Raw genomic sequence first — 19426 nt, 5'->3', positions numbered from 1 at the left:
GCCAATGGTTGATGATACAAGGGACCAGGGAGAGTAAGATTTTAGGGGGAAGTGGATGTTTTGTTCGATTCTCGTATTTCATGTTCGTGACATGTTGTCGTCTCGCCTTATTTCAGACATTTATACCTTGTTTTAGATGGTTTTAGATTGTTTGCGAGTGGTTGTAGATGTTTTTGAGGTGGTTGTAGATGGTTGTAGGTGGTTGTTGAATTTTTTTGAGGTGGTTGTAGGTGGTTTTAGGTGGTTGTAGATGGTTTTAGGTAGTTTTAGGTGGTTTTAGGTCGTTCCATGTTTTAGTAACTACGGTCACCCTTAAATTACACCGCGGTCAAACGTCTAAATCGTTATTTTTGTTTTTTATTGCTGGGCATGTTTCATTTACCAGTTAGAGAAAAATGGGCAAAGATGTATAAATCAGTTAGTCAACATAACTATCTTTCAATTTTTCTCAAAATTTGAGCTTTTTTCGCTGAAAACAACGCTTCGCGCTAAAAGAGAATCATGTTTGAAAATGGCTCCGATAATAATGTCAGCATCAGTTTTCAATCACTTAGAACTTTTTTAGTAAACTTTTAAAAAGTTTAGTAAACTTACAGGATGTTGGTAATACCCTAAACTTTCGATAGTGAAAGTAGCAACCTTAACTTTGAAGTATTTCGCTTAACTTTTGCAAATTTCACTCGTTTGACCGCTGTTAACCCTTAAATGATATCTACAATAGCAGGAGCCCATCAAAGGGAGCCTCCATCTCCCATACATGCCCTTGGAGTCAACCCTTTCCCGAGTAGATTTATAATTAGAACGGTTCCAAGGGGAGACTTCGCGCGCCGACGGTGGGAAGAGCCAATCACAACAACGAAATAGCAATGCTATGGTGCTTCATCGAACAGCAGGAAATTCGGTGTTGACAGGCCAGACACAATCATAAGCTAGTGAAACGTGACTTTAGCGTTTCCCTCAGAGATTTTCTTTCTTTTCTTTCTAGTGGGTAGATTATACTGTGGAGAGTTTTACAGACACTCTGACTATGTTAATCTTCATTTTGGTTAGTTGTCTCACAGTTAGAGGCCTTGAAGCTGGTCACATGCATAATGATTAACTACTACCTGCAGTCTGTAGTTCTGACAGGATTCGTTTTTTTTAGCCAATATTTTTGAGCGTTAAGGTTCTTATTTCGGCTAAATGACTCAATATTAATCAAATTTCTAGTTTTTCAAGGCTTTTTTTTTCCCGAAGTGCGTTTGTCTGAATAAATACTTGTAGTCCTTGTGGTTGTTTTGTCCGTCAGCTAGTGATGATTCCCTGCTATGTTTTGTAACGCCGGGCCCAGCCATTGTTTTCTCGCAAAAAAGTGATCCACAGATCAGGGGCACCCAACGACAATTTTCCGAAAAATATCTGTTCGGAAGACGATTTGAGATCTAGAATTTTCGGAACATTTGTTGTAAAATTTTTTGCTTGCCTGCCTCTCCTAGGATTTTCGAACATCTAAAAACTACTATAGTTGCCCATTTTTAACGGATTTTTACCCTTAAAAGGTCACCTAGAATTTTCGGGAGCCTTTTTTCTAGCTGAAAATTTCGAAAAGGTAAGTTTTGATCCCTATAATTTTCGGATCACTAGACTTTCAGCTAGGAAATCCGAACAGATGAAAAAATTTTAGGGGATAAAAATGTGCCTATATCTACCGTTTAAATACTAAATACGTTTAACAATGCTATGTTTAAGTGGTTTTGAACTATATTCTCGTTGGGTGCCCCTGACAGATGCGAATTCGGAGGAAAGAATTAAGCCTAAACTTCTGCATTAACTGCTGAGAATTGTCCTGTTAGTCAGTCAGAATTCTTTTGGCGCAGATACAATCCATTTTTTTTTTCCTGAGATAAGTGGGTCTTTGGACTGGAGCGCGATGTCACAAATTCCTCCGTTAGCAAATTATTCACGGTCGAACAACTGTTGTCTTCTGTTCAACTTTTCAAGTGCCAGTTTTATCAGGCAACTCTCATGGTGATACAAGTCAGTTGTAAAGGAAGACTGTCATTTCTCAAATTTCGGAACTGAAGCATTCCTCGTTAGTTGCTACTTAGGTCATCGCTTTTGCATGCGGTGCTTAACTGGCGAAATCCACTCCACGGTGATGACAAAAATCAAATGATCCTGGCACTTTTTCGGCGCTGATCATCGAAAAGTTCCAAATCGTTCACAGAACGCTTAATCATCGACTCTTTTCAAGGTGCATGCTTAAATGTGGGATGTAAAGCAGCAACAAAAAAAACTCGCAAAGATAACCTTTCCGTGACCCTCAGTTCGCTGCCTTTGTCCTATCGCTTCATGCTCAGTCTCAGTCGGGTAAATTCATTAACTTTTATTTCCCAGTAGCTGTAAAATTGTAAAAATGGACGTATAGTGAAAAAGGAAAACGGTCGAAGGACGGGCTTATGAGTTCGACTTCATCCAACTTCATTTTTTTCACGGTGACATACGAGACTCACGGAAATATGACACTTTTCGCGAAAAACAAGCCGTTCTATATATAAATCTACTCGGGAAAGGGTTGACTCAAGAAATTAAAGGAGATGGAGGCTCCATTTAATGGGCTCCTGACAATAGGCATGTTTCAGGGCGCTGAAAAAGTCCAAAAGAGAACCAACTTTCGATTTTGGGTGTGGTCATTTAGGGTAGTACCCGGTCAACCTCAGTTTTTCGTGGGAAATCTAATGCCGCAAAGATTCTGGGAACGAGAACCCTTTGTTGTGTGCAATGGCAACCATGATCATCGAAAATGAGGAGAAAATGGTAAAGTTTGTGGGCAAAACTTCCTGCAAATGGACAATTCTATTATTACTATCAGTGGAAATATTACGTTCCTCGTTCTGTGGCATTTGTGGGCAAATTAATTCGCCGGTGTAGCTGCAAATCACTGGAATGTTGACCACGTTTTGCGCTGTGTCCATGAAACCACATCGTGGCTTTAGAATTTAATCAACGGATTCGGCTTATGCTTAGAGGTAAGCTTTTATTTATTTTCCCTTTATGTATAAAGAACATCTTTAGTTATATTCTTTTAAGAAGAGTTTTCCTTGTCTGAAAGTTTAGTTTCAGTAAACATGGAATGTTTGTTTTCTTAATTAATTCAGTAAACTAACGGTCAGTATAAAACACAGACTGCGGACTATGTATTTATCATGGGTTATGTAACCTTTTCTTTGGGGTGTTACATGGTATGCTGTTCTGTTGCTTCATTAGCGGTAGGCTATATATTTGAGTTGTTCTCATTTATATTCATTCGCGTCTTACGACCGTCCCTACGCCCTCAAAATTATGTCCGATGTTGAAGACGTTACTCCAGCGAGCACAGATTTTCCTGGCAGCGACGTTTTGCTGCCTTCGCTCCCTAATCAACCTTTGTCTCAACCTCTCGAAGCTTCAGTACCAATCCAGTCTTCAGAATCCAGTGATATAGCGTCCGCGTTCTCTCTATTTAAGGATTATTTCGACAAGAAGTTGGGCGCCTTGAAGCGCGATATTCAAGACGAGTCGTGCAGTAATACCGATTCTGTGGCCAAAAAGCTTAAATGAAGAATCCAAGATCACGTTTAGATTCGAAGGTAATAAGAAACAGTTTCAATTCAACTCCGACCTTGCAGAGAAGGTGAAGTCGGCGTCAGTTGCTCTCGGGAAGAGAAAATTAGACCTTGTAAAAACTCACCTGGAAGAACTAGACTCTGACATCAAGAAGCGCAACAAACTTATCAGACTGGCAGACAAGTTCGCCGGCGGTTGGGATTTGGTGAACGAGTATTTATCAGACGAGCTGGCTAGCGGGTCAGAGGACGAAAAGCGTATCCGCCGTGCCGAGCATAGGGCCCTTCGTAAACGCAACCAACGCCAACAGAAAGCGAAGCCATCCAAGCAAGGTTATTCACAACTCTAATCATCTACCGCAGCCACCGCGTTTGCTGGCCAACATTCATCATCCTCCAGACCTATTTCTCGTACTTTTGGCGCTTTCAGCAAACCAAGATCAAGTGATATTTGTTTCGCCTGCGGCCAGCAAGGTCATTGGACATCTCAGTGTCAAGTTAATCCTCAAGCCAGATCTTCAAGCTCGGGGCCGTCCTTTCCTAGTTCTTGTGGTTTTTCGGGCATTGGAGGTAAATAGGACCACAGAATTAAAAACTTGTTCTCCAAGGTTAGATATTAGCTTTACTCAATTTATTAGACATGTATCCTTCTTATTTGGAGTATTTCAGGGAAAGGGACTCTAGTTCATTAGTCGATTTCGATTATAATCGTAATCTATTTGAATTTGAACAGAATTACGCATTGCCAGTACTTAAGGGTAGACTTAGGTCCTGTTTTAGTTATTGGCACACTATTGGTGCCAATAGTTTTGTTATCGATACTATTAAATTCGGTTATCGGATCCCATTCATTAGCACACCTTGTCAGGCGCGTTTTTCTAACAATCATCAGTCAGCTCTTAATAATGCGTCTTTCGTGGAGTCGGCTATCGCTGAATTAGTCCACACTCACGCCGTCGTTGAGGTGCCCTTTATTCCACATGTCGTTAATCCACTCTCTGTCTCGATACAGTCTTCAGGCAAGAAGAGGCTTATTCTGGACTTACGTCATGTCAATCATTTTATTTGGAAACAGAAGTTTAGGTGTGAAGATTGGAGAGTTTTATTATCATATGTTAATAACGGCGATTACCTTTTCAGTTTTGATCTCAAGTCTGGATATCATCATATCGATATTTTTCCGGATCACCAAACTTTTCTGGGTTTCTCCTGGGTTTTTTCTGGTACCGTTCGGTATTTTTGTTTTACATCACTTCCGTTCGGTCTAAGCTCAGCCCCATACGTCTTCACCAAGTGTCTCAGACCACTCGTTAAGTTTTGGAGGTCTAACGGGATTAAAATTGTTGTGTTCCTCGACGATGGGTGCGGAAAAGGGGATTCACTACCTATGGCCAAGGAAAATTCATTGTTTGTGCAATCATCCTTAAGCAGTGCGGGGTTTGTTGCCAACTCCGCCAAATCACTATGGAACCCCACTCAGGTGCTTGTTTGGTCGGGTTTAAACTGGGACTTAGTTATCGGTACCATTTCTATTACCGATAGACGTATTTGCAAATTTATCGCTCTGATTGACAAATTTCTTCTATCCGCACCTTATGTTACGGCTCGGGATTGTGCCGTTATCGCAGGTCATGTTATGTCCATGTCGCCAGTTTTGGGTAACCTGACTCGTCTCAAAACCCGTTTTCTTTACAAGGTCATAGAATCCTGCCGTAGTTGGGATTCTCGTTTTTTTTTTTTTTTTTTTAATATCGGGCTTCATAATGATTGCCTCTCTGAAATATTTTTCTGGAAAAACAATATCGTTAGTCTTAATACGAGACCTATTTTGCCTTATAATGCTCCCCTTTTGTTTAGCTATTCGGACGCTAGCAACGTCGCCTGCGGGGCTTTTGTTGTGGGCACTAATGAGGTGTCCCATCGTATGTGGACCGCTTGCGAAGCAGCTAAGAGCTCTACCTGGAGAGAACTTAAGGCTATACAATTTGCCTTAAGTGCGTTCAAAGCCTCAGTTCGGGGTAAGTGTGTAAAGTGGCATTCTGACAGCCAAGGGGCCGTTCGTGTTGTGGAGATAGGGAGTCCTAGTGCAGAATTGCATTCTATTGCGCTTGATATTTTCTATTTTTGTCGAACTTACAATATTACACTTATTCCCCAGTGGGTTCCCAGGGAACTTAATGCTTGTGCTGATGCGATTAGCCACATTGTAGACTTCGATGACTGGTATACAACCCCCGAGTTCTTCGCACACTTGGACCACCTTTGGGGCCCACATACAGTCGACAGGTTTGCGAATGCTGCCAACGCCCATCTTCCCAGATTCAATTCTAGGTTTCGCGTACCCAGCACTGAAGCTGTTGACGCATTTTCAATCTCGTGGAATGGAGAGAATAATTGGCTAGTCCCTCCCGTCCACTGCATTACTAGGGCGGTTCAGCATCTCCTTGTATGTGGTGCGGTTGGTACTTTAGTCGTCCCTTATTGGCCGTCTAATGTGTTTTGGCCTTTCTTGTTCGCAAATGCTGTTCAATTCCGACCGTACGTCCTTGAGTACATTAATTTTCCCGACCCCTCAGGGATTTTTGCCCTTGGGTGTTACAAAGATTCACTCATTGGTTCAGACAGGTTTAACAGCGCGGTGCTGGCAGTCAGAATTGGCGCTAAGGGGCCTTAGTTTTTTCAAGCCGAGTGGCTTTATGTTGGCTCACGTGTTTTTTATTCCGCTCGTCGGTTCATTTGTCCTCGTTTCGCATGAAACTAGCTCGCCGAGTGGCTTGTTTACCGTCGTTTTTGAGCTGGCCCATTCGGCCTTAAATAGTTTTGCATCCGGTCAGAGGCATTACCAAGCGTCCATTTTTTATTGCCGTATTGACTCCCAGTGCGTGTACTGAGGAATTTTGCCATATATTTTTGTTCTTATCCTCGTAGAAGTTCTCAAAGATGCCTTGCAGCCTAATTTTCAACAGGTTGAAGACGGGCGACTCCGGGCACTGGTTCAAGATCTCCCCGCAGTTCTTCTTAAATCCAAAGCCGACAGTACCGCGAGGAAGTACGAAAAGGGCTTCAATACGTGGAGAAAATGGGCTTCTCAGTTTAAAGAAATTGTTATATTTCCCGCTTCTAGTGTGCACGTTTCATTGTTCTTTCTTAGCTTGATTCAAGAATCTGCTTCTTGCAGTACTATTGACGAAGTCCATTATGGGCTCAAGTGGGTGCATGATTTGGCAGGTCTATACCCGACCCCTGTAATTCCTCGTTAGTTTTACCTTTAATAGAATCTGCTAAGAGGCTTCTCAGTATCCCTGTTAAAAAGAAAGAGCCTGTGACCCCCCGAGGCTATTCAGCTTTTATTTTCTAAGTATGGATCGTCTTCAGCTAGTTTGTCTGATTTACGAGTGCTTACTTTGTGCGTTTTAGGTTATGCAGGGTTTTTTCGCTTTAACGAGTTGGTTCAGTTACGCAGGTGTGATTTTCAGTTTGAAGATTCTTTTATGAGAATCTTTGTTCATCGAAGTAAGACTGACGTTTACAGGGATGGGGCTTGGGTTGTTATCGCTAAAACTTTAAAGGCATACATGTCCTTATTTATTAGTTCAACGATATTTTGTGGCCGCTTCTTTTTCAGCAGACAGCGAAGAGTTTGTTTTTCGCCCTCTTGTTTTTCTTCGCAGTACCGGAGCTTATAAATTGCGCGGGTCTGTTCCTTTTTCTTATACTAGAACGCGGGTGCTTAGCGCTTTCGATTCCATCGGCCTTCCTAAGCAAGACTACGGTCTCCATAGCCTTAGGGCCGGAGGCGCCTCCGCTGCTGCTAATGCTCGAGTGCCTGACAGATTGTTTAAAAGACACGGCCGTTGGAAATCAGACAAGGCAAAAGACGGTTACATTAAGGATAGTGTTTCATTCATTGTTGTCGGTTTCATTATCACTGGGTATTTAATTTTCCGTATTTCCCGTTCTTTTAGTTCGCACACGGCTCGTGTTGACACACCCCAATTGAGGTTGCTTGTTACATGATAAATGTTTTATATTCGTTTGAGCGGGGTAGCGAATTAGAATATAAATGTAGTTATCATGGGTTATGTAACCTTTTCTTTGGGGTGTTACACGGTATGCTGTTCTGTTGCTTCATTAGCGGTAGGCTATATATTTGAGTTGTTCTCATTTATATTCATTCGCGTCTTACGACCGTCCCTACGCCCTCAAAATTAAATACCCAGTGACCAGGGGTTTCTCTTAGACATAGTTTTTTGCATGCTGCTATATGAAAAGTTTAGCACGTTTTGTATGAATCATTGTTATACGAGCATAGTTTGGATCATTTTGTTGGGTTGTTTTTCTTGCTGTAATTTTTTACATTTCCGAGTTTTCATTCTGTTTGTTGTATTATTTCCATCCATTCTGTTGATGAAGGCATAATAAAGAGGGTCGCACACGGCTCGTGTTGACACACCCCAATTGAGGTTGCATGTTACATGATAAATGTTTTATATTCGTTTGAGCGGGGTAGCGAATTAGAATATAACTTGTTTTCACCATGCAAATGAGCAGGTGACAACAATAGTCCCAATGTTTTCTAACCCTAAAAACAATGGTCCGCAGTCAGTCCGCAGTCCGCATTTTACACTGCACCGTAAATTAATGCTTGAAGCGGGAAATTTAAAGTGAAAGTGTTTTCGCTTTAAACTCCTGAACTTTAATCAATTTTAAATTTGATATTGTTTGCAATATTTCTATTTGTAGGGAATTTCTGGGAATACACATTCATAAAATGAATATTACAGTCAAACCTCCATCTCTGACTACTTTGCTTGTATATGATCATCTCCAACATTTCACAATTAGTTCATGCATCAGTGTTGAGAAAAGAGAGTGTAAGAGTTGCTTGAGGCGCAGCCAAGAGCAACTCTAGCCTCTTGAAATATGCACGGCTGAAGCTTGAGCTAATTGTTTTATAACATCGTAGGTGATGAATGCAGCAGTTAATGTAAAATATTATTATTGTAGTGTGTGCTCAAGGAAGTGCGTGTCAATGTAATGTGTTTCATATAATAATTGCAAATTGGGGGACTCAGTTCATTGACAGGGAAGGGATATTAAGGCAAGGAAGGGGGAAGTAAGAGTTGGACGTACAGAGGAGGTGCAAGGAGCTGCAAATATAATATGTGACCCTCCAAATGATTTTAAGGACAAAGGTGATGACACTCTCACAACACGCTAACACAACACACTTAGTGTATCCAAAGACACACAGTTTATGTGCATATTTAATTGCTGAAGCAATCAGTGACACACTATGTTTTGTTTCAGTGTATTTAGCACGCTTACCCTTTGTTTTAGTCAAGTGTGATCAATGACATTCTTAGTGTGCAAGTTGACACAGATTAACATGTTAAAGTAAAACAAAACGTATCTTGAAAATATAACTCTCGTATAAATTTAATTTTTTATTGGATAGCCTCCATGCCAACTTTCAGTGAACAAACAATAAAATTCCCTGCTCTTTTTGTGTTTTTGCAATGAAAAGGTAATGCTTTGATCGTCAGCTTTAGGCAAAAAATGTCTGCCAATAAAAAGTAAACAAACAAGCACTTGAAATTCACTTCTGTGACTTCCGCTGTAGTGTAGATGAAGTTTCTTGTCTAAAAATGATGTTGAATGAATCTGCAAGTCTTAGAAAAACCTTGATCAGTATTATAACCATGACTGTTTCCCCTTGCTTTTAAAAACGTTAGGTTGCTGTTGTATGTATGAAGTCTACAAAAAACTTTTGATGTGTGTAAAAGCAAGAAGTTTCATATTACATGTGACATGCCTCGATTTGCTAAAATTGAAGTAGTGCTACAAATGGTGCACTCAGAGATTTCTCAGATCATTTGTTCTGTGTTATCTTTGTCTTTTTTGTAGTACGTTTTGTGGTAAATTTTTGAAATTATCCCATCACAGTAACATTACATTTAAACTTAGAAAAAGATTCTCGGCAGCTGTATTTCGATCTTTCTTCAACCCGTCGCATGAGACAAACGCAAATACGTATACATGTACCTTCACATGCTATGCTCCAAAAATAAACACACCATTCTACATTTCAAGAGATAGACTTCATGATAATAATTTTCTAGCTTAAGTTTTATGATTTATCTACAACTTGGCTATGTAATGTTGATGTGTTAGCTCATGTTATGCGGTCGAGGTAATTCGTTTAACATTGTTTCAACCTTTAAATTCAAGGTGCTCTAAAAGAAAGCTAAAAGAAATATGTTTGTAATGTTTGGGGGAAAAAAAAAACATGCTCCACATAAACTGAAAATTCAAAGAGTCTGGTTTAAATCCTTGATTCCTTTGTAGAAAATGTTTCAGCTTTGTTTTTCTGATCACGAAGCTGACTGATTATTTACTGATAAGAGCTTTGGCTTCCACATAAGAATGACTGTACAGTGATTGTATTACAATAATGTTACTTTCACTTCTAATCCAGTAAGTTTGCGTGCAATGAGTATGGTGTCTTCTTGCATCCTAGCTTTTGTTATTGAAAGGTAACTTGCTTTCCATGTTAGGCTGCTCACGCTTCATTGTTCTATTTTATTGAAGCACGCTTTATTGTTTTTAGTCTGTTAATAATTTTGCGACAAAAGCATTGCATAATTAAAGTGTGCTCTAGTGTGCTTTGTAAGTGACGTGTTAAAGTCTTGACTTTACAATTTCTTTTGTGTTTAAGTGGAATCGTGTTGTGAGCATGTTATCACCTTTGTCCCTGAAATCATATGGAGGGTCACATAATGCTTTCTTATTCCTTTGGCCCATTTTTGGTCCAAGAACTACCATATGGGATTCAAACAAACCCCCCCCCCCCCAAAAAAAAAAAAAAATCCCTGCACCAAAATTTAACCCCCCAAAAACCCCATGCCGAATTTCTGAACTAAATGATATAACACAAAAATAGAACCATTTAGTTTTGAATAACCAAAAAAGTCCCTTCTTAAATCAAGCTACCCCAAAAGTTTCTTGCCAAAATTTTCCTACCCAACAGCATCCTGAAATTGAAAATTTCAAACCAAGAAAAATCCTTTCATTGTTGCTGTCACTTGAAATCCACAGTATTCCCCCTGGGATCTGCTTCAAGGATAAAAAGAATTTTAAAAAAAACCAAAATTTGCAGTGATTCAACAGTAACTCTAGGTATAAGTGGGCCTTATCTTAACCTAAGATGATTTCTGTAACTGCCTTTAACAGTGTCATACACACTTGGGATGTAAGCATGAAAGTGAGGCCTTCTTAGGCCCACCAGATCTACTGCAAACTTCAAAGAAAGGGCGGTGAAAACAAGAACGATTTGTGATTTAGTTAGAGATTAAAAATTAAACTCAAAAGATTTTCCTTGAGCAGTTATAGTAAATGAAAGTGCATTGGAAGGTGGACAGTAGAGAATTAACTGTAGGCAAGGATCCTTCAGAAATAACTGAAACATCAAGTCTTTATAATAATACTTTATTCAAAGACTTTTACATTTAAACATGATACATATTTGAAATGGAGTAACACAAGGTTAGCCCTATAAAAGGTCCTGTAACTGAACTTTAAAAACATAAATTTAAATTTGTTTTTGAGATTTGGGTGCTTCGTGCTGCGTGCTTTGGTCTTCATTTTCGAGTGCTTTCTTTTTGAAACTACCCCTGGGCTGTTTTGTTTTAAAGGTTTGATGAATGCTGAAGAAAGTAACCAGCTGACTGAACCTATTTTCGGGTCTTTTTGTATGAAAATTAGCCATTCATGTTTTAGTGTTAAACCTTCCAGATCATTATACATTTCTGGGAAACCACCCACCTACATGTATCCCTCTCCTAGGCCAACATTAACATTAACTTTTCACTAAAGGGCAAACTGTTGGCTTTGTGGAGAGGTAGGTGGTCAGTTCTGGCCCAGAAACATATAATAATCCAAACTTCCTTCTGCACTGTGTTTGATAATAAGTTCCTTACATGTACACTGTATGTAAACTGTTTCATTTTGTCCTTAACTTCCAACAGACATGAAATGGTTGCTGCATTTTATATTTACCGGTACATGGTTGGTGTTGTAAAGCACTGGATGCACACAGACGTACATGTAAGTGTATCTCGGGTTAGTGTGTCAGAGTCTTTTAGATGCTTTTAAAGAATAATTAAAGTTTTTTCTTAAAAATGTGATTCCACGTAGAGGACGTACATGTAATATATTAAAAAACACTGGGGAAGTGTTCTCTGTGGAGAAGTATTTCCCTAGTCTCAGTCCCTTACCATTTTTTAATCTCTAAAATTTAACGAATGTTTTGTTCACCATTAATTGCTTCATGGGAAAATGTGACAAATGTTTTAACGTTGCTAACAACCTACATGTATGAAGACGTATGGTCTGTGGAGACCTGTGATGAACGGAGCCTGGAAGGCCCCAATTACACTGCCAATTCAAAAACAGACTACTCACACAACGGCAACATTCTACACTACAGCAGACTACATGGTGCACTATATATACTTCAGGTGCTACCAAATCAAAGCTACACAATAGCGTACTCCAGTCTTATAGCGGCTATGAGTCTCCAACTTACCAACAACCATTCAATAATTCTAGTCCCTATGGAAGAGACTTTGCTGCACAAACTACAGTCTACTGAGAGTGGATCAAGGTACCCGCAGATACCTGACTGCTACAAACTTTCTAATGGCAGGTTTGATGTAAAACATTTTTTACCAGTATTCTATTTCCACGTACTAACGCTGAACTGCACTCTGATGCAACGTACAGTAATTGCCAGCTCTATATACTCTCTAGGCTATCAATCAAAGCCTCGTGACATCTTTATGAATCTACTCAGCAGTAGCCTACCTTTCACTTTCTTTCAGTAAGGCAAACAGGATGCAGTTGCACCAAACTGCTGCACAAGGACTCTCTCTTTTTCTTTTTGTGACCTATCCTTGCAACTAATAAACCACACTACCCTCTCGGCAGTTTGACGACAATAATTTTCTCCGCGGAGGTACACATTCAAAGAAGAGGTAGACTATTTTCCAAAAAACCTTAACTTTATAAACGATGCCTTACAGACTGCAAGCCCTCAACTGCAAGCTCTGTCCCTGAACTACCAAAGTGCCGAAGCACCCTACAAAAATAACAAGAAAGGGAGGAAGATACACAAGAAATAACCTGTCAAGTGAGTAGGCTTGCTACCCCCATAATAGTATTTATGAGAGTGTGCATATAGATCTGATACGCGTGGCTGGACCATTTTCTAAGCATCTTGATGAGGTGATCTGGTAAGCCACAAGAGGCTGCTGAAATAGCTGTGCTAATGCAGAAGCTATGACCGATGTAGCAACCAGGGACCCCAGGAGCGGAGAGGATGAATTGAATACCAGATGTCAGTCATTGTCAATTTAGAGGGGTGCCTCAGAGAGAATGAAATTGGGGCCAGAAGTTGAGCCACGGACATGTAGATACTGGGTAAGGGGGTGCATGGGGCAGAGATTATGTTTCTCAGCAGCAATGTGGATATAGCAACCTTGGCGAAAGAGGTCCATCGTAGAGTACTTAATGTTAATGTGGACATCGGTGACAGCAATGTGGATGTCAGGATTGAAGTGGGAGTTGTCGGTGAACTCACCAGCGCATAAGATACCCAAAAACCCAAGACAGCAGGCAGCCCAAGCATTGTATGGTTGTAGTCAGAGAAGTTCAAGGACTGAAAAATAATGTGCATCAGGTTGATTGTGATGGGTATTGATTGTGATGGCATTTGAGGATGACGTTGAAACGGCCAGGGTGTCCAGTTCCTATTTTTTCCTATTTTTTCCTATTTTTTGAGCCTGTTCCTATTTTGTCCTATTTTTAAACTAAAACCTCCTATTTTTCCTATTTTTTAGCTGGTGAAGCCAAAATTTGTAACAAAATTGAGAATGGAATTATAGTTGTATGTGTTTTTGAGTGAAATTTATCATAAAGCAAGTAGCATGTTGACTTCGATGTTCTAATATTAGTGAAAATGACAGTTGCGTTTGTTCTTTCCATGACCTCTATTGCCTATTAGAGTTCTGTTAACATTTTTGTTATTACTTTTTGTATAATTTTCTCGCGCACCTGCATGTATTGTATGAAGTGTTATAGTCCTCATGACTATTTAATATTAGTAAAATCCAACTAGTGGCCTATTATCAGTGTTGCATTCTGATTGGTTGAGCTACTACTAGGCTATATGTTATAGCCCACTAGTAGCGAAAAGTGCGGGCTTTTTGGCGGCAAAAAAAGATTAAAGTCTAGCTTTAACTAGGTAAATTTTTTTTATTCTCGATATTTTTGACCAACTAGTTGGATTTTACTAAAACAATTATTCCTCTCCCCCTCATGGCCTCTAAGTCAATAGCCCATTTGGGCTCGAGGAATAATTGTTAAATATTTTGCATAGCCCACTGAAACTGCATTTTAGTATCTGTACATGTTATATTTTATTTTGAAGTCTTCCTCGCTTTTATGTTCATCTTTGAAACTAAAAACCGGATCAAGTTGTCCTCTCACAACACAGGCCAGATAAATCATCCAATCAGCTTCTTGTTTAAAAAACCAATCTCTAGCTGATTCTGGATGCTACATGAAAAGAACGGACTAAAGTTTAGTTTACGGCACTAGCTCTCTTGGTGAGCCCTTGTTAACAGCTATACCTAAGCAACTGGTGAAGGATCCAATATTTTGGTTGCAAAATCGGTCTTCAGTCATAGCTAAGCAGAGTGTTATGTTCTTCTTAGAACTTAACCATGACACACTTATAATCTGGTACCAAATAGATCAGTGTCATTTTGCATACACCGCGGAGAGCCAGGTTCCGTACTTAAAATTATGTGGTCTTTTGACTCAAACAAGCATATTCTTAACCAGCCATCAATTGCAGATTAATGGAAGGAAAGCTTTCTATATGACTTTTTTCGATATCCTTCAATGACAACTCAATTGTAAGAAATTTCTATCTAAGAAATTTCACTCTTCAAAGCTTTTGAAAGATTTGCCGTCAACTTGAAGGGAATTTCATATGATCACCTTTGATTATAGAACCACGCTTGACCTGTTTCAATCGTAATTATCATTCTGATTTAATACAGCGTAACTGAGCCAATAAACTAAACATTACTGATCATATTCACTCCTTCTTAGCCGCGAAAGTTGATCTAAATCCTGTCAACATAGAATCTGAGGACCCATAGCCTTTATTATAACCCTTATGGGGTGCAGGGAAGCTATCTTTGTCAACAAAAGTACTTTTGATTTTCCTATTTTTCTCCTATGTTTTAATGCAAAGTTTCCTATTTTTCTTATATTCTCAATCCTGAGTTTCCTATTTTCCTATTTTTTTGAGCAACCATGCTGTGGACACCTTGAACGGCTCACATGGAGGACAGGGAGGGGAGTCTAAGTGAAGGGGCCCGCCACCCTGCCTGTCCGAATTTCCAATTGCAAGTAATTGTCAATGAAATGAGGGTTTAGGAGTGCCAAAGCCATATTTTCCTCGCTGACTTCAAGGAAGTACTGTAATTGAAGCCAAGGTGAAAACCATCACCAAGGCCTTGGACCACGTACACAACTTTGTCTGGGGTAGGATGAAGGCAGAGCTCATGCTGGAATCTATCCACTGTAATGGGAGTAAGCTGAGAAACCGGGCTTAATGTACAAATGGCCAGAGAATTCAACAAATGTCCAGAACTTGGCAGACCCTGCTGCTGAGAAGGTAAAACAGAAGGAGCTGAAAGGTTATCATGAGAACCAAAGAGGACAAAATAAAAACTATGTACAGGTGAATTGGCTAGGAGAGGTGACCTAGTGATGGCGGTGAGCCCCCTTTGACAGAGAAGGGGAGTGGTACCATTCACTCCATGCTGAATGGTCAGATCAGTGGGTGGTCCCCAAGGCTTGTTTTGCAGGAGTGAAGAAACCGGCAGTAGCCAAAAGGCAACCGTCATTCCAGGAGTGGCTATAGTGGCAAGACTGGTGATTACCCAAATATGCGAGAGACTCTGTTAGTGACAAGGCAGAAGAAGTTGAGGAGCCTAAAGCGGCTGAAGTGGTAGTCAGAGATCTGGTGTGAAAATTGTAGAGGTATGGGTGCATGTGAGACTAGTCGGTTGACCCGAGACTGCTGGCACTTCTTTTCTGAAGGCGATGTCTTTTGTCAGAGAAGCACCTTGCTGTCTGAATAATGAGTAGCTTGTACTGGTTTAAATCTTTCCAGCAAGAGGGGAAGGTGTGGCAAAGAGTCATCCAAAAGATTGTGAAGGCTTCTGTCCAGGTGACGACGTCTGCTATTTCAATGACCCATTTCTTAGACCCAATACCACCAGTTTTCCCTCCAAAAACGCTTAGGACTGATTTCTTGAGCTCGGATGGTTAAAGGTTGGCTAGGTCTTCAAAATCCCTGCTGTAATTTTTGGTCATGTCGCAGCTGTCATTGTTTCCTGTGACCAGTTAGGAGAGACCTTCCCAGCACTCCTACGCTACTTATAATTTTAGAAACAAGCTTATATTAGACTGGAGCATAGCCAGGACCCACCACAAATTCTTTGTTGAGACTTGGAAACGTGGAGGGCCCAGATCCAATGCTGCCACCACGACAGCCCCCAACCACTAGAGGCAAGTTTCCACCGGAGACTGCGTTGACTTCATAGCTGAGATGAGAGGACCAGCCGACTCAGCCATGTTTGTGGTCCTGCGGCTGGAATCTCCATGGGAAGGTAGAGATTCGGCAAGAGCCCTTGAAATTGCTTGTGCTTAAGAGTTGTTGTCACCAAGAAAATGTACACTAACGGGTTCACACGGCAAAGTCATTAGATTTGCATTCTAGGACGTTTAATGAGTTTGGTGAAGCCTTAGAAGTTCTTTTTATTATTCTGTCCTTTGAAATTATAATCATCGGGTAATACACTTTTAAGTGGCTTTATCGGTTTGTTGTCATCAAAAAATTTTGGCACCATGGCAACATGACGTAACGCCTTCTCCTCTCTACAGGAATCAAATTTCATGACCTTTCTTGCCTTTTTCATCAGTAGCTGAAAAAACTGGTAGTTGGGGACCACTTTAGTGGCAATTGCCTTTGTCAAAGGTGGCCGTTACAGAAAGGATTAAACAAGAAGCATTTAAGATAAGTGGCCATTGTAGAGAGTGTCCCCAGTGGGTTTTTCGGGGTCCGGGATTTAGCCTTTTTGGAGCCTGGGATTTGGGATTTTAAAGAAATATGGAAGGGGGATTCAGGATTGCGTTTATGGATCAGACGTGGGATTTAGCGTTATTATGAAGTGGGATTCAGGAAATTGTTGCCTTAAAGCGCTGAGATCCGGGATTCCAGATGGTGAAAATTTTACTCTCATACTTACAACCCCCTCTTTGAAAAAATCCTGGATCCACCCCTGCGGTCTTAGGTGATAGGAGAAATATCAAAGACTTGACGCCTGCTACACAGGCTATAATAATATTACGGTGAGGCTTGGACATCATAATGTGATGAAATGTAATTAAAAGATTTTACCAAGATTGTGACAGATTGTGATAAAAACTTTTAGGATTTCGGGATGAAGGGAAAATTTTGGTCAGTATGGCAGGATTGAAGATCCCTATTGGGGATGTACTCACTGTAGAGAAGTGGCCGTTGTGGGGAGTTGGACATTAGTGGAGGTTCAACTGTAGTTTGAACCAACAGCTTTCAAGAGGAACCAGATGTCATATCAACCACCACCATCACCACAAAAACCATCTCTCTTCACAGGAGTAGCTGGAGTAAAACGTAAGAGAAGCCTGGTTGGTGATTACCATGGGGAGCTTAGTCTTCTGAATGTGGACGACTTTTCAAATGTAAACGAAACGAGAATCTATTGAGTTGTTATTTGAGTGGACACCTTGACGTTCCACGTCCAGTGGATAAAAAAAACATATCAGTGGTCAAAAATGTTCGTCTTTGATGCAGTGGAAAGCTGTTGCGAAAGCAAGTTAATAAATAAATAATTTCTGTGCGCCCTCGCCTATCTAAACTAAACAGGTAGTTGTTACTTTTCTAATCTGCGGCACATTTGCGGTGACAGTTTTCACGCTTTGCAATGTCCTGGGGTTTTTTTCGGGATGCAAATGAAAATTTGGAAGTGATCGTTGCAAGCTCTCTTCTCTCTCCCACGCCCCCTGCTTTCGTATCTCCTCTCACATGCCTCTCATGCGTCAACTTTTCACGATTTCCCCCAAATGCAGAGCTTGCTCGCAGGCTATACCCTGAATAGAGGTTCCACTGTAGTAATGTTTCAATAATGTAGTAATGTTTCAAAAATTTCTGGGGAAGCATGCCCCAAGAAAAAGAACACCCTAGAGGGGGACTTATGGGCCCCTCATTGATACAGCTGTTGACACATTTTTACCGTCTCTAATTTAACCAGATGGCTACTTGAAACCCCTGACTTTAGATAGTTTTATCCTGTTGCTAATGTTTTGTGGTTTTTTTCTTCCAGGTCAGATGCATATGCCACAAACAGACTGGATCAAGTCTTCAATGTTAAGAATAGAGGTTATCTTCAGTACTGTAAAGGCTGCATAGTTTGCTTTGTAATCCAGCTTTTGAGTGAACCAGATGAATAAAATGTGGCTGGCTTGTTCAAAAGACAATTACTTATCTTATCCAGAACATTACATTAAACTGCATTTAGATGTATTTTAAGGGAGTTAACAATAGAGGATATCTTTAAGGGGTCGGTTTGTCTGCGCACATCCAGTAGTTTACTACATCATTCTCACGATTCAAGATGTATGGGGTTTCCTTTCTCCACCGTTTTTTGCCACAAGATTCATTTATACAATTTTGTTGGAAATAAGAAAGTAAAAAATAAAAGGCAAAAGTTTCCACTTCTGATGATCCTTGTCAATTCCACTTTATTTTGTTACAGAGAAGTTGGTCGGTGTTCAAAACAAAATAGTGATGTTTGCTTAATTTTCCAAAAAGTAAGTTTTTGAACAAAATCTAGAACATCATCTCAGAGCAGTTAATTGAGAAAAGATATTGAATCTATTTACAGTCAGATTTTGATGGGTAAATGCAAATTTGTTAAAATTGACTAGACCCCAAACCATTTTAGGAAATAACAGCGTGTTTGAAGCTCAAAAAGCCATCCAATTCACTGTCTTCACAAAATGAAGGAAAACTTTCAAAACACTTAACTGTTTGCATCGCGACAACTAAGTATAATTTGGGCAACTTAAGTGGATGTCACTCAACCTACAATCCATTGTAGGTGTTGAATAAACACTGCTAATGCATAATAAATCCTAGTTTATTGTGTGTCTGAACATTTGGCTTGAAAATTAATCAATCATGCCAAATAGATTTAGCATTATTATTCTTGGATAAGTATTAGTTTCCTTTTGGTCAGTTTTGCCACAGTTATGTTATAGATATTAGCTAAGGTCTGCTAGTTTACAGCAGTTTTACATCACCTTCATATGCAAAATTGTATTGCAAAGGCGTTGTCAAAGAACTATGTACACTGTCAATGACCCAATTATTTGCCAACCTTTTAATTTAAGCTCACAATCGTTGTGTCAGCAGCATTAATTTGGAGAAAGTTTGGCTAGAATAGGAAACATTTTGAGAGAAAAAGGCTCTAATTTGGCCAAAAAAAGGACAAATAATGTACTGCAAGCTTACATGTACACTGATGTGTATGGAGTTTCATATTATTATTCAGTCAAGTCATTTTCTTGTTCAAAGAACCTTACGTATACTTCATGCACTTAAACTGTTTTGAAAAAGGATAACAACAGAAAGCCATGAATTAAGTTTAGAGTGTTGCCGA

General features: G+C 40.0%; 1 long non-coding RNA gene across 1 annotated transcript; it reads left to right on the top strand.

The window, feature by feature from the left end:
• The first annotated feature begins 2796 nt into the window (after window positions 1-2796).
• On the top strand, window positions 2797-18192 carry LOC140938852 (uncharacterized). The gene is made up of 3 exons (XR_012165573.1): window positions 2797-3008; window positions 11612-11690; window positions 18089-18192. It is a non-coding gene; the product is annotated as an uncharacterized lncRNA (long non-coding RNA).
• Window positions 18193-19426: the final 1234 nt, after the last annotated feature.

Source organism: Porites lutea, chromosome 5, assembly GCF_958299795.1.
Source record: "Porites lutea chromosome 5, jaPorLute2.1, whole genome shotgun sequence".
Taxonomy (NCBI): Eukaryota; Metazoa; Cnidaria; class Anthozoa; order Scleractinia; family Poritidae; genus Porites; species Porites lutea.
Note: the sequence above shows the minus strand (reverse complement) of the source record. Positions and strands in the feature narration are given on the sequence as shown.